The sequence below is a fragment of the Falco naumanni genome, chromosome 1 (genome assembly GCF_017639655.2).
Source record: "Falco naumanni isolate bFalNau1 chromosome 1, bFalNau1.pat, whole genome shotgun sequence".
In the NCBI taxonomy this organism is placed as follows: Eukaryota; Metazoa; Chordata; class Aves; order Falconiformes; family Falconidae; genus Falco; species Falco naumanni.
In genome coordinates, this window is record NC_054054.1 from 52,610,396 (window position 1) to 52,632,014 (window position 21,619).

The window sequence follows — 21,619 nt, forward strand, 5'->3', positions numbered from 1 at the left end:
CTACACCTTCACATGGGCACTAATGACACCGCAAGCCAGAACCTGGGCAGAAGCAAGGGAGATTTTAAAACCCTGGGGATGCAAGTGAAAATTTTGGAGCCCAAGTTATTATTTCTTCTGTTTTACCAGTAAGAGGAAAGGGTACAGCCAGAAACAGATGTATAATGGACATAAAATTCTGGCTTTGTGTCTGGTGTTGGTGTAAGAATTTTGGGTGCTATGACAATGGGATGTTCTTTGACTATAGCTTGTTAGGGAGGAATGGGATCCATCTGTCTAGAAGAGACAAGGCAATCTTTGGCACCAGGCTGGCCAGCTTGGTGGGATGGGCTTTAAACTGAAGGACTTGGGGGTAGGGGTCCAAAGTGGCAACGCTCACACCATTGGGTCCAGCTGGGGAATAAATCAGGCCAACCAAAGCAGTGATATGTGATCCTTAGCTGCCTCCCAAGATGAGTACCACAAGGCCAGCCACCTCAAGGGGGTGTGTGGCTATGGTAGATCCACTTGCACTCCTGGGAAACCTGCATGCTCGATTATCTCTCTGAAATGCCTGTACGCCAACACACAGAGCATGTGGAATAACCAGGAAGAATTAGAGATCTGCGTGCCATCACAGGGCCATGATCTCATTGCAATTACAGAGACATGGTGGGACAGCTCACATGACGGGGATGCTGTCATGGATGGCTGTGTACTTTTTAGGAAAGACCAGCAAGGAAAGGTGGTGGAGTTCCCTTTTATGTAAGGGAGCAACTGGAATGTATGAGCATCCCTATGAGTAAGAAATCAAGCAAAGGGGGCAAGAGACCTGTATGGGTGAGCAAGGAGCTTCTGGCAAAACAAACAGAAGAAGAAAGTGGAAAAAGAGACAGGCCATTTGGGAAGAATGTAGGAACATTGTCATGACATGCAGGAAGGTGACATGGAAGGCTAAGGTTCCTTTTGAATTTAATCTGGTGAGGCCTATCAATGACAAAAAGAACGGCTTCAAGTGCATCAAAAGGAAAAGGATGACTTGGGAAAATGTGGCGCCACTGCTGAGTGAGGTGGATGCCCTGGTGATGAAGGACACAGAAGGTGGAGTGACTGAATGCCTTCTTTGCTTCAGTCTTTACTGCAAAGGCCAGTCCTCAGGCATCCTAGATCCTGGAGGCAAGAGAGGAAGTCTGCAGAAAGGAAGATTTTCCCCTGGTTGAGGAGGATCATATTACAGATCGCTTAAGCAACTTGACACTCACAGATCCATGGTCCCCAATGGGATGCACCTCTGAGTGCTGAGGGAGCTGGCAGATGTTATTGCCAAGCCACTCTCTGTCATCTCTGAAGGTCATGGAGGACAGGAGAGGTGCCTGAGCACTGGAGGGAAGCCAATGTCACTCTAGTCTTTAAAAAGGGCAAGAAGGAGGACACAGGAAACTAGAAGCTGGTCAGCCTCATCTCCACCCCTGGAAAGGTGATGGAACGGCTCATCCTGGCTGTCATCTCTAAGCATATGGAGGAAAAGGAGGTTATCAGGAGTCATCAACATGGATTCACCAGGGGGAAATCATGGTTCACCAATCTGACAGCCTTCTATGACGGAATGACTGGCTGGGTAGATGAGGGAACAGAAGTGGGTGTTGTCTACTTTGACCTCAGCAATGCTTTTGGCACTGTCTCCCATAGCATCCTCACAGGTAAGCTCAGGCAGTGTGGGTTAGAGGAGTGGACAGAGAGGTGGATTGAGAACTGGCTGAATGGCAGAGCTCAGAGGGTTGTGATCAGCTGTACAGAGTCCAGCTGGAGGCCAGTAGCTAGTGGTGTTCCCCAGCAGTGAGTACTGGGTCCAGTCACATTCAGTTTATTAACCAGTGACCTGGATGAAGGGACAGAGTGTACCCAAATCAAGTTTGCTGATGATGCAAAACTGGGATGGGTGGATGATACACCAGAATGTTGTGCTGCCATTCAGGAGGTTATACTCCCTTTCTACTCTGCCCTGATGAGGCTGCATCTGGAGTGCTGTGTCCACTTCTGGGCTCCCCACTTGAAGAGGGACAGGGAACTACTGGAAAGGGTCCACTGGAAGGCTACAAAGATGAATAGGGGACTGGAGATCTCTGTAATGCGGAAAGGCTGAGAGAGCTGGTCTTATTTAGCCTGGAGAAGAGAAGACTGAGAGGGGATCTTATCAATGTAATCAAATATCTTAAAGGAAAATTTCAGGAGGATGGGGCCAGACTCTTTGCAGTAGTGCCCAGCGACAGGACAAGGGGCAATGTGCACAGAGTGCAATGCAGAAAGTTCCATCTGAATATGAGGAAAATTTTCTTTACTTTGAGGGTGACAGAGCACTGGAACAAGCTGCCCAGAGAGGTCCTGAAGTCTCGTTCTCTGGAGACATTCAAAACCTGCCTGGATGTGTTTGTGCCACCTGCTGTAGGTGCACCTGCTTTGGCAGGGGGTTGGGCTAGATCAGGGGTCCTCAAACTATGGCCTGCGGAGTGGATACGGCCCCCCAGGGTCCTCAATCCGTCCCCTTGTATTTACAGAACCCCCTGCCCGCCCGCACCCCCCCCCCCCCCCCCCCCGACCGGGGGTTGGGGGGAAACCAAGCAGCCGCAGATGACTGCCTGCCACTTCATCCGCATGCTGGCCCCCTGTTTAAAGTTTGAGGACCCCTGGACTAGATGATCTCCAGAGGTCCCTTCCAACCCTCACCACTGTGTGATCCTGTGACATAAACTTTTTCATTCCTACTGCAATCAGAAGGTTAGGAGAACTCTTGTGTTGGCTCCTGTTTGCAGGTAGGTATGAGATTTCTCCCCTAAACTGTGCTACAGCTGTTGCTGCCAGCCATAAATTTCTGGGTGGCATTATGTGGATAGTTGAAAAGGAGACGTGTCTGCTTAGCCTTGGTCCATAGTGAAGAGAGTAATGACAGCTTTGTCAAATGTATTCCCCTATGTAATTTTACTTGTTAATTCTAAATTAATTCGGGTTTCCAAGTTATCCTGAAAAGAATGGGACAGTGGTGTCTTTTAAGTTTTATTGTAGGGAGAAATGTCAGGATTATATTCACTAATGCATAGTAATATACTGTATGTCTTAAAAGCACCCCTCCAGAAGGCAGATTAAGACATCGAAGTGTTACTAGTCGTATTTCACTGAATGAGAAACAAGTTTGCTTAATTCTTTTTCTAAGTATTTGCTTCTGTTCTTCTATGATTTTTTTACAATTTATTTTTATCTTAAACAATTAGACAGCAATAGGTATTAGCTAATAAAATCTGCCTTATAGAAACATCCTAAAATACAGTTTCCTACTATACATACATGCACTCCAACTTTTTTACTGTTTGTGAATTTTCTTGTAACTAACACTTTCTTATTATTTCATACATAAGATTTCATATATAAGATTTTCTGTTTTTTTAAACTGAAATTCTAGGAATACAAAAATCTCAGATCAGAGAAGTAAAGGCTTAAGGTGAAAAGATTCCTGCTAGCTTTGCAAAATAAACAAATGTAAGAGAAGAAAACGGCAGATCAAAAATACCAGAGCTCTAAGAATTGCCAAGTCTTTAAATACTCAAAAAGCTGAGGTACATGAATGTAATGTGAAGCAAGCACCATCTTGCTGGTCAACAGTGAAGACCTTGAAGACATGTATGTGCTTTAAATATAAACTGCAGAAACTGTTTTACCCTGTAGAAAAGGATGCTTGCAAAAGGCAGTGGAAATATGAAGGTATCTGGGAAGGATCCAGGCAGTCCACAGAGGCAGTCCACAGCTTGGGCCAAAGAGAGAAAATGTTCTGGAGGAAAGAAAGAAGTTTCTGGTATGATGCTCAACTCATCTTTTTATGTGTTAACTCTGAACAACTTCTTCAAATATTTTAGTTACAAGTTTTCCACTGGTGAATCACCAATACATGCCTGTCCTTGCATCGTGTGTCCAGTGCTGCGCAGTTGCAGACCATCCCTGGCATGACTCCCTGACAGCTCAGGCTTAACACTGGTGATACCAAGCTTCTGATTTCTTGCCCTTAATCTTCTCACTGCTGCTTTTCTCCATCGCTGCTGACAGCAGCTTCATCCTGTCACTCAGGCTCAGAACATGAAGTAAGGACTCCTCTATATCCTGACTTGGCTATGAATGTCTTTCTGCTCCTTCCCTCCATTCAATAAAATACGGGTTAACCACACCTGTTGTCCTTCAGGAATCTTTCCTCCCTCACTGTAACTTCTTTCCTCGCAGCCTCACTGGGAACTGTCTCTTTCCACTCATCACTCAAAACACAAACATGCTGCTACACCTGCCACTGTTCCTTATTTTTACTCATTTCCAGTAGCTGATTTAAATGTTTCTTTGTCTTGAAGGCCCTCATAGCTCCATCTCATTCAGCAGTCTGATCTTTTGTCTTACGTTACTCCAGTAATGGCTCCAGTCTTTTCTCTGGGCTGTTTTCTTCCTTTTATTCCTCTCTGCAGGACTTCTTCCATGTTGTATTTTTAGAGCTAGATCTGCTGTCAGGGGCTCAAAGCTGTCATAAAGAGTATTATAATTTCATAAAGTATTTCTGGGAAGCTGACAGACACTGTATAAAACTTCACACACTACTAGTTCTTTAACAAGGTGCTAGTATAAAGGCTTGAATCTCTGATTGGCATCTCCCTCTCTTAACCTATGTCTGTCTTGTAGCACTGCAGGCTTTTCAGACAAGGGCTGGCTCTTACTGTTGTCTCTTTCATGTGCTTAACTGCCATGCCTTGCAAGTAACTTTGTGAGAAATCTGGTAACATACTGCTATAAATTTTAAGATACAAGCTGTATTTTTTTATTATATCGCATATACAAACAGGCTTTTTCATAGTATTGGGTGACAGATCTTGGTGTGTTGAGATGGCAATTGGGAATGCAGGTGCAGACATCAGGAATGACTTTCAGAATAAATGTCTTACTGCCCAGTTGTTGCTTTGGCAATATCTTTTAATCCCAGGGCTTTTTTTTCTGTAAGTGTTCCAGAAAAGGCACTGGGTGATCTCTTTCTCCCCTGTATGTAGAATACCTTTAAATTTGGGCGAAGTACTTGGATATTTCTTCCCCATAGATTCCATTGTACATGCATCTCATAGCTGGTGATACCTGTGCATTAAGGAAGTTGCTGCTGCCCGTTTGCAGCATGAATGCCAGTATTTTAACTTATTAAAATATTAGTTTTCATCACTTTGCCTATTAGTTGAATGTGAGATGATATGCACATGGTAGAGCCTAGTGACAATTGTAGTACAATGTCCAATTGTGTTCTCCAGTCTAGGAAAGCAAAGCATTAATGTTTTCCTCATCTGTTCTCACTTCCATTGTAGCATTTTGCCGGCCACATAATATTAAAATGCTGACAATCTCAAGCAAAACATGGACTGAATGTTTGTTGCTGTTCTTATTATGCTCAGACAGACTTGCATATGGTTATTTCACCATCACAAACTGAAATAAAACATGCTGATTTAACTGCAACGTTCCCATGTTACTATGCTTGTACTTGTAATGTACCTAGTAAATCCACATTTAATGAAAATTAAGCTGAATGAAAAGTATTTTATTTATATGTTTTGTTTAGAAACAAATAGGAATTTTAGCAACAGCCATGAAAGGCACACAGCTATGGATAGGAAGAATCTGAATCCAGTGCGTGTCTGTAGATATATATATACACACACACAAACACACATATAACATTGATTATATAGAGAGGTTTCTAATAATATATTAGTGCCATGTCTTTTAAAGCAGTAAATAATCAATGAAATATTCATTAGCTGCTGTAATTTAATTATAAAATCCTGGCTTTCCCAGCCTGGTCAGTTGCATTCCTAGAGCAGTATGTGCTGTTTGCTAGAGGCCAGTCAGTAACTGTGAACAATAGGTCTGTCCTTTACAGTACATAAAATATGGAGCTTCCTCTCAGTTAAAAGAGTGCACGGTTTCAATTTGAAAGAATTTTGTGGATCTGGACGTATTTCATATCTTCGCTTTTCTCTAGTTCTGGAGTTGTTTTTTAAACTTTGTATTTCTCAATATAAAAATGCAGAAAGCATAAGGTACTTGTACACTATCACTGCTGTTGAAAATCAAACAAACCGAAAAGATTTGAACTCTGTGTGTATGACAGAATATATCTGTATTAAGCTTATCACACCAGCCCTGTGTGCCATTATGTTGGCCTGCTCAGGCACTGTTACAAGATGGCTCCTGAGGTACAGGGCCCAAATGCCAGATTAGGCTCAAGGCCAGTTAACTTTCAACATAGTTCTCCCAGGCAAAACACAACCAAGTGCTACACAGCACAGCAAACTGCAAAAAGCCAAAACCAGCCTTTAACAAACTCTCAAATTTGATGTACAGCAAGAGATGGAGCATGCATGGAGCAGGTAAGGCAACAAACAAGCCAGTCTTAAGAACAAATAAGTCAACATTGCAGCCAGAAACTGCTACATAGGTATTCCCTTTAGCACATTCCAATCAAATCTATCATATCTTGCACATTTTGTGCCCCATATTGTGTGCCAAAACCCATGTTGTGTGCCAGAAAGGTCTGTGGTGGGCTCACCCTGCATGGCAGCTCAGCCCCACACAGCTCCTTGCTCCCTGCCCTCAGCCAGATGTGGAAGATGACTGGAAGGGCAGAAGTGAGAAAAGTCATGGGCTGAGACAAAATACAGTTTAATAAGTAAAGGGATAACAAAACAACAACAACAAAAAAGGAAAACCAAACCCAAAAAATCCAAGTGACACAAAAGCAATCACTTCTTACCAAACAACTGATGCCCAGCCAACTCCTGAGCAACAGCCCCCTCAAAAACACCCCCACCACCACCCAGTTTTTTTTATTGCTGCATGTGATGTTATATGGTATGGAATATCCTTTTGGTCAGTCAGGGTCAGCTGTCCAGGCTGTGCCCCCTCCCAGTCTGTTGCCCAACCCCAGCCTCCTCACTTGCGGGACAGAGTGAGAAACAAAGAAGGTTTTCAGCAGTGTTTAGGCACACGCAGCAACAGCTAAAACATTGGTGCGTTGTTCTGGTCAGAAATCCAAAACAGAGCCCCATACAGGCAGGCTGCTCTGAAGAAAACTGAATCCATCCCAGACAGACCCCATACTCTGTTACTCTGTGCTTGTGGTGTCTTTTAGATTTAAATTTGGATTTCCTTTTGGGCACAGAATGAGGAGGGTCTTGGATGATGTCAGGAGAAAATATTAGAGCCCTTCCTGAAATATGGCCCTGACTGGATCCTGCTGTGAGGAACAGAGTGTCAGGTCTGAGCCCTACAGCCAGGAATCATCTTTGGGTCTGTCTCCCATTTTGGGAAGCAAAGAGGCAAGTTTGGACATGGTCAAAGGGACAAAGATACTCAAATGCCTGCCTTACTGCCTGCTAATACTGTTATCCATACAATGTAAGTTCTTTTTCAATTTTTTTCATGTCAAATTCAGTATCGCTTTCCCTTAGAACTGGTGGGTGGTGTACACTAACCACAATGAATGTAGATCAAAAGAAATTTTTTCAAGCCTAATCAATTTATTCTTTAATTCACCTGAAACATGCTAAAACACAAATAAAACAGAATATAGCTGATAATTTTTGTTTGCCTGCTCTGCTTGTGTCAAGGGGATTTTTCTTGAAACACTTTAAAGTCTCCAAATTCAGAAAACCATCCTTACTTTGGACCCTGACAAAACACATGAGTTAGGACAATTACAGCAACAAGAGTAAGCGCATAAATTTTGAAGCACGTGGAGCATGTAAATCTTTTGTACAGATTTTAAAGGAAAGAATAATTAAAGACATGAAGCTATATGGAAAGCAGGGTAAAATGCAGTATAGATATACCAGGATAGATGGCATCAGGCTGTCTTGATAGCTCTTTCTGGTTTTCTCGAGAAAGGCAATTATATGAGTCTCATGGCTTTCTGTAAACACTGTGTTATTGACTCATCTCTCTTGTGAAATATGCTTGACATTTCTGTTCAAGTTCTTAAATTTTAGATGGATGGGTGCTGTCAAAGTTTTTTAATCAAGAACTCTCCTAGGAGCCTTTCTGTAGTCCAAAAATACTACATGGGGAAGTGCTAACTAAAGTATAGAAGTTGGGAATTAGTACGAGAATGGATAGGGAATTGATGAAAAAGGAGGCAAGTGGGCTGTGCTGCAAAGGAATGTGTCAGGTCACAGAGAAGTGACCAAGATAGCTCCTTGAGCATCAGTCCTAGGACTGCTCTTGTTTGAAGTAGTCTCTGATGACTGTGACTCAGTAATCACTTAAAAATTAAGATTTCTGATTGCATTGGACCTTGCACGCATTGCCAAAACAGAAGAGGGCCAGAATTTCATAAAGGAAGAACTAAGCAACCTTTGCTACTGTAGAGTTAAAGCTGGCATGAAATTCAGAGCACAACATGAAAATGCAAGGTCTTGTACTCAGGTCCTGACAGATACAATTCCTTCTAGAAGCTCAGTCCTCCATTAGAAAGCAAAGACAAAGAAGGACCTGAGAAGAAGGAGGAGCTGGATACATGAGCTGATCACTGGATAGGTATCACTCATTTATGTTGCCATGAAAAGGATGAATGTAATTCCAGAATGTACCAGGAAAAGCATTTCCAGCAGTGCTGGTATGAATGGCCGTGTGAGAGGGCCTGCTGAGACTCCTGGAAGGCTGTACTGGCAGGGTCACTGGTGTTTCAAAGGACTTGAAAAGAGAGAGACTACTGAGATAGCTGGGGAAGGGAAGGCTTAAAGGAGATCTCTCTTCTGCTTACGAATGTATCTTGTAGAAATTTTACCGGTGAAGAGAGGAGCTGTTTAAGGTAATAAAGCTGGCACAAAAGCAGAGATATACAGTCTCTTCAGCTTCTGTGCTGGGTCCCTCTACAACTTGCTTGCAAGAGCACCCCAAGGAAGCAGGTTCTCAGCTGTCTGACAGGATGCTTCAGCTGGGAGAGTTTACCCAGAGAAAACAGTGGGTTTTGAAGAAATGCTTCTATCACCCCAGCCCCTTTAGCTGGGTGGCTAAGAAGATTTAATCAGTTAGGGTGGCTAAGAAGATTTAACCATTAGATTTTTGAAGTGTCTTAAAATAATTCTGTTTTTTGAAAATACTATCAGTAATAGAAAGACAGCTGGATAGACAAGAAAAAAAAACCCTTGTATTGAATATAGATCTGTAATCACAATAATATAATTTCTTTTAGAGATGTGACTGCTATTTTTGATCACTGGACTTGTAGTTGTAATTATTTCTCTCCTTAAGGTAATACCAAGAGCATTAAAAATATGTTTTTTCAGCTAGTTCTACAAGAATGAATGGAACAAAATGCCTGAATCGTATGGTACCACACCTTCGGACGTACCTTCATTCTTGCAGCAGGTTATTGTCTTTTTTTACCAGTTAAATTACAAGTTCACTGAACTTGGAAGAAGTAAAATGGTACGTTTTGTGAAAAGAATGGACAAATGGCCTCCCACTGCCAAACCTTTCCAGAACTAAGCAAGGAAGACAGAGTCTTCCCTTCCTGAACATTTTTTTTTATTGACATTGAAGATTTGCCAGACTATATAAACTGATACTTTTTTTTGAAATTCAAAATAGTCTATCTTTGTGGCTCTGAAACTATAATTTGCATCTTGCTTATGGGTGGATACAAATAGTGGAGAGGTGGAAAAAACTATCCACAAAATTGTAAGGTGATAGAGCTTTCCTCAAACATAATTGCAATTGCCTTGGTTCATTAGTCACAGCGTTTGCAGATGGGCTTACATTGAAACAATGGCACTCTGCGATCACTTGATAGAAATACCTCTGGCAGAGATGTCTTTGCTCTGTAGAAAAAACAAACCTGCCTTCTGTTGTACAGTAATTACATTTCTGAAACCCTGTATTATTTGGAATAAAAATATCAAGTTTTGAATTCCATTTACTGGAACTTCTTATACCCTTGTCTGCTAACCTCAAGAATTAATTATAAGTGCCTTCTCTTCCTGTCTGGGTCAAGAAAAATCTAAAATTTTAAAATAAAATAAGGAATGGTAGGCCCAATAATGACCACAACTTCATTAGGTTCTTTTTTTTTTTCTTAAAAATAACAAAGGAAATGGACTAGTTTGCAAGAAATAAACCTAGAAAACCAAGAAATATCATTATTATGATATATCTCATTTTGCCATCACTCCTTTCCTATTATATATCTCTTCTACCAGCTTATAGTGTTCCTAGTGATGCTTCTTCTCTACAGATGTGCACTGCGTTTCCGCAGACCCGTGGAGGCTGTGCCCTCACCAGCTGGGGGCTGAATGGAGGGGGCAGAGCTAGGGATGGGTAACAGGGTCCATCGGCAGGCTCAGAAACAGCAAGCAACAAACCAGGGCCAGGGTCCAGCCTGAGTGTCTGGTGAGCAGCAAAAGGAGATGGGACCAGAGACAGGCACACCTAGCAAGGAATCTTGGGCGAGGATAGGGTGCCCAGGTCTGAGCTTAATTTGGGATCCTGGGTGTATGGATTGGGGTCCCTGGTCATGCTAGTCTGGGCAATTAAAGCCTGTTAGTGCCCTCAGGGGTCTCTCAGTTTTCTGGCTGTGTTTTTATCTATCCACCTTTTCTCTTTTCCTTTATTCTGAAACAGAACAAGGTCTTAAAAAAAAAGATTAGTCAGGATGAGTTTGGTACAATGCTCTGGATGATGCTCGGTGTTGAGAAAGGAATGTACTCAGCATAATTAGAAAAGATTCCACTGAATGTACTCTGAATAATTAGAAAAGATAAGGTGGGCACCTGAAGGAGATAAGGAGACTATCAAGTCAGGAAATCATTGAACAAAGAAAATTGAAAGGTCTGCTCCACCTAGATCCACCTGTTGTGAATGGAATGATTAGGTGTCAAAATCAAATGAGTATGTATGTAAAGATGTTGTGTAACTTCTCATGAAAACTGTATAAAATACCTAACTTTTCACTGAAAACTCTGGAGCTAGTTTGTCTGGTGTGAATCGGCTAGCTCCCCAACATTGCAGGAAATAAATACCTTTGCTGCTTAAAGACAAAATTGGTCTCTCAGCAGTTAACTCTATGCCGTTTTGGCATCAATTCTCAACACTCTCCTTGGTGCCTTAAAGTTCACTTTGATCTCACCCAGCAGTGTCAGCTAGCCTGTTTTCAGCTCTCACAAAATACCAGTGTGCTTGCTGCACCTCAGGTGGGGATGTTGGAGGGAAATCAGACCTAGAGAGACCAACCATTGCTATAGCAGACTTGTGACTGACAACAGAAAGGCCTGAAAACCTGCAAGTCAATGGATTACAGTGACAATTTCCGTGTATTTCACAAAGTCAGACACAGCCCCTGAGGGTCCTATTACCTTTTGAAAAGCAGCAGCACTCCACTGACAATCAGAAACCTGTCCTGGTTTTGGTTGGTATAGAGTTCATTTTCTTCCTAGCAGCTGGTATAATGCTGTGTTTTGGATTTAGTATGAGAATAAAGTTGATAACACACTGATGTTTTAATTGTTGCTAAGTACTGCTTGCTCTAAAACAAGGACATTTCAAGTTTCCCATGCTCTGCCAGTGAGCAGGTGCACAAGAAGTTGGGAGGGAACAGAGCCAGGACAGCCAACCTGAACTAGCCAAGGGGATATTCCATACCATAGATCCTCATGCTGAGCATGTAAACTCGGGGATGTTGGCTGGGGCCAGCTGATCACTTCTTGGGGACTGGCTGGGTATTGGCCAGTGAGTCGTGAACAACTGTATTGTGCATCACTTGGTTTTTGTTTTTGTTTGGTTTCCCCCCTCCCCTTGGGTTTTATTCTCTCTCTCTCTCCTTTTCATTACAATTGTTATTATTATTATTTTTATTAAAATTTGTTTCAATTATTTAATTGTTCTTATCTCAACCCATGAGTTTTGCCTTTCTCTGATTCTCCTTCCCATCCTGCTGGGGTCGAGGAGGGCGAGTAAGCAAGCGGCTGCATGATACTTGGCTGCCGGCTGGGGTTAAACCATGACAAACCTCATATCTCAATTCCACCCTGCTTCATGGGGGATGAAATTTTGATGCTCAGGTAAGAATCCGGTATCCTGAACAGCTGGGAGAGGGAATTTGCATTGCCATACAAAATAGGAACGACAGATATAATTAGAGCTTTGGGCATTAATTATATTAGGGTTGATAATTCTGAGGAAAAACTGCATAAGAGTGGTGTGCATAGTTTCACTGGAGACTATTCAGTAACTGAAATATATAAGCCATGGCTGCTTTCTTTCATAGATTGCCTGAAACATGTCCAACACATTGAAGTAAAGGATAATATTATGTATTGCAAGCTTGATACGAAAAATAGTTGAGGAAATATCCTTTGGACTCCATCTCTTGTCCTTGCTGCATCTTATAGCATGGAAATGTGTTAACAACCATAGTCACTTGTGGTACATTTAATAGTACCTCACTCAAAATTACTATAGTCCTATTCCTGTATAAAATACATTAAGCTGGTACTTTGCTAATAATTTCACTTCTCTTTTTTCCTTCTTTTTGAAGTATTGCATTTTCACAGATGTGCCATTGTGATGAATATAAATATTCTGAATGCTTTTAGAGAAAGCTACCTATATTGAAATCCATTGAAATATTGTAAAAATGGACAAACTACTCATAAACAATGCTTAGAGGATAAACCTCTATTAGTGTAGTACTGGCTGTCTCTGTACTGGTTGCTGGTTTGGGTAATTGATGCGTTATACTTAATATGTATTGTCTTGATAAAAAAATAATTAATTATCTGGGTTTTTTTGATACCCTGTATTGCTGGGAAAGTAAAAGAAACTAGCAAGGCAGGAGTAAAGAAATGTTTGCATAACTCCCATAGTGAAAATCAGTGATGAACATGTGATGAAGATATGTAAGATTCCAGGAGTTCTGTTGTCACAGCTCATGACCCATGTTTCATGTTTCAAAAGCAACTTTGGAAAGGCAAGACATCAATTCACTGAAGACAGGTATTCTTCAAAAAGTGCAGAGTTTCTAACTGTCCTTTTTCACTTTGGAGTTTTTAATCTTTGGAGATGCCAGGTATCACCCATGCAAAAAATAGAAGGGAACTCATCCAGCTAGCATGGCCATTTGGGTTGTCCCCAATGCTTTTCCTTCCCAATATAAGCTAACAAAATGTCAATTTGTGGTGGCACACAGATGATAGGTGCAAGATACAAAATGAAGTATTGAAGACCATTCTAGGCACTCCCTGTTCATGCACTCTTGGTTGGAACAAGACAGTGTGGCTGTAGCTTACAGTCTTTGGGTGTGTAAAATCCCTAAGTTTAAGAGACAGAATAAGATACTGGCTTGCAAGTCATGAGCATGTGAGAATGAAAAATCATGAAGATAGCTGGTGTCATAACAGATAAGCAGAAAGAGATGATGCTACAACAGCACTTTTAGGGAGCATGTCTTGCTAAGTAGCCCTCACTGCATACATGGAAAAATACAAAGATTTCTAAGCAAACAATAGAGAGTAATACAAGTCATGTCTTCATTACTTTAAATATAGCCTACTTTTCCCCTAATGAGTAGTCAGGAATCCTAAGTCATATTATTATCCAGGAGCAGTGTGGAGCTTGATGCATTTTAGCTAGTAGCCTCTGGTCCAAAGATGCCAGAATTCAAAGCATACATATTTGGACTCCCAAACTTCCCTCACATTAACCATTATAGCGTGTAAAAGGTTCATCTTTCCTGTCATAGTATACCATTAACTGGAAGAGAAATGTGCTCATAGCTGCCGCAAACATTATTCTCATAGTTAAAATTGCTAACTGGTTACTGGAGTCACTGGCTGTATTTGGGACAATTACAGATGGCATACATGAATAACCTATGGCCTGTTTTGGAGATATGGTACCCTGTTGTGTAGTCCAAGACAACTTTAGCATCAAATTAGTGTAGTGTCTCCAGGAGTATTTAAAACACTGCAAGCCCTCCTTCCTCATTTCTCTAAGTCTTTCAAAGATAGGTCTCATGGTGAATTCTCCTTGTAGTATCTGTACCATTTTCAATTTGCAAGCCTGTAAATATTTTCTTCCAGCCCTGGAGAGATATTTGAAGGATTTAAGCCTGAAAATGTATTTAATTTTCTTTATTATCCTTTGCAGACCCCTGTCAGATAATTGAGAAACAAAACTGCTGATTTATAGAGCAATACTACACATCACCTGTCTGATTTCTTGGGTAGCCTGCATTTCATTAGCTCAGCAAAATAAGAATGATATTTTAGGGAGCACAAGTTCCAAGAAGTGTTGCTCCTCATTAAAAATCTAACCTGAGGAGCAAGTTGAATTAGTAAGGTGCCACAGAAGCAGGGCTATGTCACATCCAGGATTAGGTATGTTTCTCAGAAGAGGTTAATCTTTTATCTTTACGGTTAACTGTTAACACTAGAGCAACCATGAACTAGAAGACTAGAGGGGGCTCATACGTGTGTGTGTCTTGAAGCCTGGCTCAAGCAGGCTGGATGACGGTCTAACTGTAGGTTTGCCATTATTGTGACAGTTTCTGGCACTATGTCATGCTCCATTTTATGAATTCCCTGTTTAAATAATGAATAAGCAGCAGAGTATCTTACTCTCCACAATCAAATCTATTGGCTATATTTGTATGGCTTATAGTTGAGATTATATATGTGATTATATATGAATTCTGTATTTGTTAAAGAGGTTTGATTTGATTCTTTTTTCAGACTGTCACTTTATTCTTCTGAATCTCTGTGTCTAAATAAAAATCCCACATTAGGTCTTCATTGTTCATGGTATTTATCAGTCTTCAAATACACAAATCAGAAGCTTTTTTTTTTTTTTTCTTTTTAATGATTAGTGTTATAGCTGTCAGTCTTAACACTGAATTTGGTGCAAGCATTAGGTTACTGTCATTTCTCAAAGAGATATAAAAACCATACCCCACCCCCAATTACTATTTTTAGCTTTTTATGTCATGCTATAAGCTTTCTTCATAAAGCTATTTGGCCCAAGAAACATTTTTATCACTTATGTTAATTTGTCTTATCTCATATTCTTAGTTTCCTATCAGAGTTTTTTAAGAACACTGATTTCTTTGTAATTTTATGTATTTTAAACAGTGAGCCATTTGGCATGGTAGTTTATTGAAATACATGTATATGCATACATACATTTCCCTCTCCATATATCAATATATCTGCATATCATATATCTATAATATCCATTGAGTATTTTGATCTCTTCCGGCAATTGATTCAGTATTCTCCCCCATTTACTTGTTTATTTCTGTTTCTTAAGACTACAGGGAGTCTTGAAATAAGTTTGTCCAAAATGTTATTCTTGCCTGCTTGAATAGGAACAGTAGATGACTGAAAAATGGTTTCATTGCCAGTCAAAACAACAAGTAGCTATAATTAGTTTCTAAGCATATATTTACTGTTTCTTTCCATGAGTCGCATCTTGATATGTAAAAAATTGTTGTTGAATTTCATGGGTAGATTGGGAAGATCTTAATTCATGCATGTATTGGGGTGTAATCAGAAAGTACAAAATTCCATTCATGTTTAATTTCTGAAAGATAGCCTAAAGAAATTTGGAGGAGTTCAGTCTTTTTATCCCCATTTGACATTTGGTGGTACAATATTTTTCTGTCATGCAGAGAATAGTAGTACAAGAGAAGTTTTGCTCTGCAGCATTTTCTTTGTTTTAATGGGATTTTGTCCACTGTATTGTTTTTGTTTGTCAGATCTCCACCATATGCAGAATAATCATTACCTACATGAGGTTTTTTTTTAAAATTTCACCTTGAGATTTAGGGATATGTATTGATGCACAGGATTATCTGGCTCTTTGAGGAGCTGAGGAACTCTAACCAGGCACATTTGTCATTTTTAGAAGGATATATGGTTTCTTATTGAAGTGTCTTCTGCATTAAGATAGCTGTAACCTTCTTACACACTGATCCTTTTTCTGGCAGTATCTGACTTGGTATTTCAGGCATTCTTGTGGGTGACAGGACCAGCAGTGAGGTGATTTGCTCAAGTTAACCAACAAGCCCATAAGAGAGAGGAAAAACGTCCCCAGCATTCCTGTGCATAGCGTCCCAATGACTAGATTGCACAGACTGCTTTAAATTTCTATGCATTACTATTAGACAGCATTTTAAACTGAATCAAGCCAATTCTGTTTTCAAGAACAATTGGCACTGACGTTAGCACAGATTTTGAGGTAGCTTTTGTAGATCCAGTATTATGTGTTTATACTTGAGTTCCTGTGAGTTAAGGGATTGTTCTGTGAAATTAACAACTCTCACACTAAAGATGCTGATGGAGTTCGCCCTGAGTAACTGAAGTGGTTGCCAGTGTAATGGTAAAGGAATGTTATAATTTTGAAAAACATGCTAAAATGCAGGCTTACAGCTGTCTACGTTAAATGTTGTCTTAAGCTGTCTTAGCCCTAAGTTTCCTTGGACAGAAAGTGAATAATAGCCCCATACATACATAAGTCCTGTTTCAAGGCTGGTCACTACTGTACCAAGCAGCAGCAACCACTGGGCCCTGACCCCACTGGACTAGGTTGAAGACCTACTGCAGGGCAGGGAGCTCAGCCCATTTTTCAGACACTGCTTGCACAGTGTTGCCATCGATGTATGTGAGCTACCTGCACTGCTCTGAGCTGCTTATTGTCAGTGTTGCAGCACATCTGGTGGAAATTTTCCTCTGTGTTCTCCAAGCACAAAAGGGGAATTTGCCCAGCAGTGCTTCTTAAATGCTGAGTCCTGATGCTCTGAAGTTCAAAGGACTGACAGACATTGGTGAAGTTTCAAAAGGCTGTTAAAGGACAGACACATAATTGTAAGAAATTGTGGTCAGTGTTCAGGGGTCTCACAAGGACAGAGGATCAACAAAAATTACAATTATTCTCTCAAAAAGCTTGAGTAAGTTGACAGTGCATTGTTCCTTGTACTTTTTTTACTCCACATTTTTGGGAAGCTTTGAATTCTGCTCTGAACCACATCCTTCATGCAGTGCTGACACTAATACAATTGCCATTTTGAATATAGGCACAACATGCAATAAGATGGCTTTTCAGCAGTTGCTAAATGCTCTCAGAAGACAGCCACATCCCTTGATCAGTTTACCATCCAAGCCACAGCTATATGTGATAAAGCCATAGGAGAGGTATTGACTGGGCCCAGTCTTGATGCAGAGACAGTTGTTGTAGCTGAGGGGGAGTGCAGGATTGCAGGCTTTGGAGGATCAGCATTGCACCTGCATGTAATTGGTTTCATCCCAGGAGATGTGATGAGGAGATGAGATCACCTCACTAGAGTGGTCTGCTTTCAAATATTCAGGTATTTCAGGTGTTCTTCCAGTTTACTGCATCATCTGCATAGTCAAGGTCTGTGAAAGTCATCTTGCCATTTATTCTTCCTAGGCTTGGGTCACCTACCTAAGGTGGGTCAGCTACCTGCCTCTGGCACAGCAAAATAATGAAGAAGGATGTAGAAGGCTTCAGCTGCTTGTGGCTCTCTTCCTTTCTCCTGCCTCTATTTTTTGCCCTGTGGGACAAGATAATGACATTTAGCAAGAAACCAGCTTTCTGTGCCTCATAGGTGAGTTCTCCACAAAGATTATGCATGGGTTTTTTGAAACATGCTCTGTCTGTGTTATATTGAGGCCACAGCATCTGCTTGTTCCCTTTCTGCTAGACAGAAAGTAAGTAAACAACCACATGAATTGTGATGCTGAGAAAACAACCCATGGCACACAAGGATAATTTAAGCAGAGATATGGTCCCAAGAGTGATTATTATTCAGACCATTTACAAGAAACCTGCTAAAGTGCAGCGTGTAAGTTATTTTCATTTATAGGAATGGCAGGCTGGGCTTTTAGAAAATAGCTCTGACTAGACTGCATTGTCATTCTGTGGAATAAACAGCTAGTGGATCTCAAATTTGGTATTTTAGTTTCCCACAACTTCAGCATTTATGATTCTCTTTTGTACTAATACATTCAATCCTGTATTTTATTGCTGTGCTGGAAATAGAAAGGAAAGTGACATCCAGGAGATATTGGTTTGTTGCCCTGAAACTTGCAAGGAAATTATTTTAAAAGGAGTCTAACAAGGGATCTAGATTTCACATAGCTCACATTGTCTGAACAAAATTTCCTTTAACTGATAAAATATTTGAATAAAGTATATTTTTGGCAAGGCTAATAGTATTTTGAAAATCCTGGTCATCAAAAGGGGATCCACAAGAAGAGGAATACTAGACAGAAAATGATGTGTTTTCAGAATGAAATTACACTACAACAAATCTATCATCAAGAAGTTTTCTAGTGAAATCCACCTACAGTCCTATGACAAGAAAGGGACTAGATTTCAGAGGTTATAGAGAAACCCTGCCTAGTCTGAACTTGAAAACAACCTGTAAGTCATGTAAAAGGACTCAAGTCATAGTAATAACTTCTACTATTCTGATATTATTTAGGACAGATAGAGATTATCTTTCCCTATCAAGAAGCAAGTAAATCTCACCATTTGATGTATTGTTAATGTCATATTCAAAGATACAATTGTGAACTACAATACTGTCCTTAAATAAACTGAATTCCTGGACAGTTTTACAGCATTTCAGCTGAGTGTTGCAGTGTAACAAACCCTCTTGTGCATTGTTGATTCCAGAAGAAGAATTGGGGCATTATAAAAAAAAAATAATAATGAAGGTGACAACCAAACCCAAGAAAAGAAGAAGGAAAATCCATTCTGCATAACTCTGAAAAATTAGTTCATGCAAATGTCTAACTTTATGTGAAAGGAACACTTATTACTGCCTTGTAAATGGTGCTGTTTTGAGAAATGGCTAATTAATAGGTGTATTATATGTACCATAACACAAAGCCAGGATGGGTTCCAGATGGGCTGGGGTAGGAGGTCTGGGAAAATAAAAGGCGTTTTGTATTCCAGTTTGGAGGAACCTAGTCTTGTTTGTTAACTGCATTAAATGCTGCAAATGTTTACTTATTGGTAAAGAATGATGTAGAAATATTGGTTCTGATGGCACTTCTCCAAACAGGCTTTAAAGAAAGGAAAATCAAATATTTTTACTTTCTTATCAAAGCTCAGAAAAAAATGGCCTCTTTTAACTTTCTGTTTTCCACTAAGATTAAAATGGTACCTCTGCCAGGTTACCTACTTCTTTCTACACAAAAATCTCCATTTCACTGAAGTTCAAACCTGCCTACAATAGAAGAATTTCAGCATTTACCAAATGACAAAAATAAACTATAATGTAGACACATTCATGGGGGAGCAGAACTGTAAAATGTGAAGGCCATGTCACTCTAACTTTTACCTTGACTTTGGTAGCAGAAATTGATATTTGGATACACACATGAACCAAAAATGCCCATTCAAGTTCTTGCTGTGTTCATTGAAGCTGGTAAAGATTTGGCAGTAGAGGGGATGGTAGATATTTCCAGCTGGCATTACAAGAGTAACTGAAGGTCAGCTATTCCATCTGAAAATCTTTGCTGCTATTTTAGCAGGCTCCAGTACGGCTGGTAACACATCGCATCCTGCCACCAGGGCAAGCCCTTTTCCTGCCAGGAGCCCCAGAGTTTCAGAAGTAGCTCAGGCATGCTATAAATCATCTGACATCTAGTGGAATAATCTAACATCAGGATCTATAATTTACATTTTCTAATTACTATAAATATCATTTGGTGTCTTTTAAAAGCTCTATTGCTTTGTCAGGAACTCTATCAATAAGAAGTCTGTATCTGCAACTCTCTGTGCAACAGAACAATCTCCCTTCAGTATTACATCCCTGGCCTCTGCAGATCAACTGACTGCTGCTACAGCTGCCCCTTCAGTTAATCATTGTGATGCTAACTTGTGTCTTCTTGACCATCTTCCCAAATAGTGTAGTCTCTGTTTCTGCTTTATTTTACATTAGGTTTAGATCTGGTTTTCACTTTTTCAATCATCAGTCATTTACTGCAGATTTTGCCTCACGCTCAAGCTATGATTTTTTGTTTGGTACTGTTGGGGACTAAACAAAATACTTCTGATGGACTGACTTCTCATTCCAGCCTCCTCTTTGGGGAGGTAATTGAATTCTCTGTTTTACTTCCCACATCTCCAACAGTGACTTAAATTCTGACAGCTTTCCACAGCTATGTCCTGATTGCAGATGTATATTTATTTGACATTTTGTCCTCATAAAAGTTTTCAATATTCAATCTTCATTTAATAGCCATCCTAATTTCTTTTTCAAATACACTGCAGCTTCAGTTTAATCATTTGGACAGAATTATGCTTAAGGTTTGTTCTATTCCAAACAAAAATAGATTATTCAAGCTTTGTCCTTGCATTGGGCTGACTCATTGAATGCAACTGGTTGTTATTGACAGTTGGCTGGCAGTTGTAGTATATTTGAAGCTTTCACTATCTCAGTCTATCACTGGCAGGAAGCTTTTAGCAAAGATCCTAGTTAGAGTCACAACAAAATAGTTTAGTGATTCTCTGAAAACTCAGAGCACCGCAATTCATCTTACGAATTTGTTAGGCCCTGTGCTGCTGGGAACTCCTTTGCACTGTTGAGGTAGCAGGGCTGAGCAGCATCCATCAGAGCAGCAGCACTGCAGTAAAGCCAGAAAAAAGATGCAAAGACAGAAGACAAAGCATGGGCTCATACTCCTACTGTCCTCCAAACAGCCTGCAGTGGAAGCAGGACACAGCAGCACAGTGGCAGAGGTGCAGGCACAAATCGTCCTTGAGGCTCACCACCACACTGTACCATTTGTCCTGCCTTTTTTCAACAGGGTATAAGCTGGGACTCATTTGTAAAATTGTATTTACATTATTCAACATATAATGTGAAACCAGGATTTGGCTATGTATTGATTGGATGTGAACTTTATATTTACGAATATTTTTCTTCTATTGATTAGCACACAGTTTATGAACATGATGAAAGTATTTGAATAGTGATGTTTCTTAGAATTTGTTTCTGTTCTGAGCTAGTTCGTTCACCATGAGAACTATGAGACAACTGTCATTGCAATTTAACATGCTGGCTCTTTTCTTCCAGTCTCTTTCTTTTATATAGCCCTGGTTGAGGCACATGCTCTGTTCTTTGGCTTATATGCTAAGTTCAGGTTGTAGTTCCACCTAAAATAAGAAGCAATGGGAAGTTTTACCCTGGTTTAAATTTTTGTATGTTTGTAATCTAACTGAAGCTATAAGAACTGTCCCTTAATTTAAACGGAACAAGTTTTTTGCTTACGTTCCAAATACCTATTCTGCTTTGTGTTGCATTTTAACATTGCAAACTTAGAGAGTAGTATGATTTCATTAGATATCTGAATTCCACTTTCAAAGCTGTTACTAAGTAGCTGTATTGTTTAATGCTTATATTTACTCATTTTAGAGGTGACAAGTATTAAAGTCATGACTGCTTATTGCAATGAATTCAGTAATGAGTATAATAATGATTACTGTATAGAAAGCAAGAGAATTCTTAATGCTTTCTTACAATTAGTGTGAGAAATTAATAACAAACAAT

General features: G+C 40.1%; 1 long non-coding RNA gene across 1 annotated transcript; it reads right to left on the bottom strand.

Moving 5' to 3' along the window:
- Positions 1-1,984: 1,984 nt before the first annotated feature.
- On the bottom strand, positions 1,985-8,768 carry LOC121088890. The gene is made up of 3 exons (XR_005828044.1): positions 8,757-8,768; positions 4,269-4,274; positions 1,985-2,102 (listed from the first exon to the last, which is right to left on the bottom strand). It is a non-coding gene; the product is annotated as an uncharacterized LOC121088890 (long non-coding RNA).
- Positions 8,769-21,619: the final 12,851 nt, after the last annotated feature.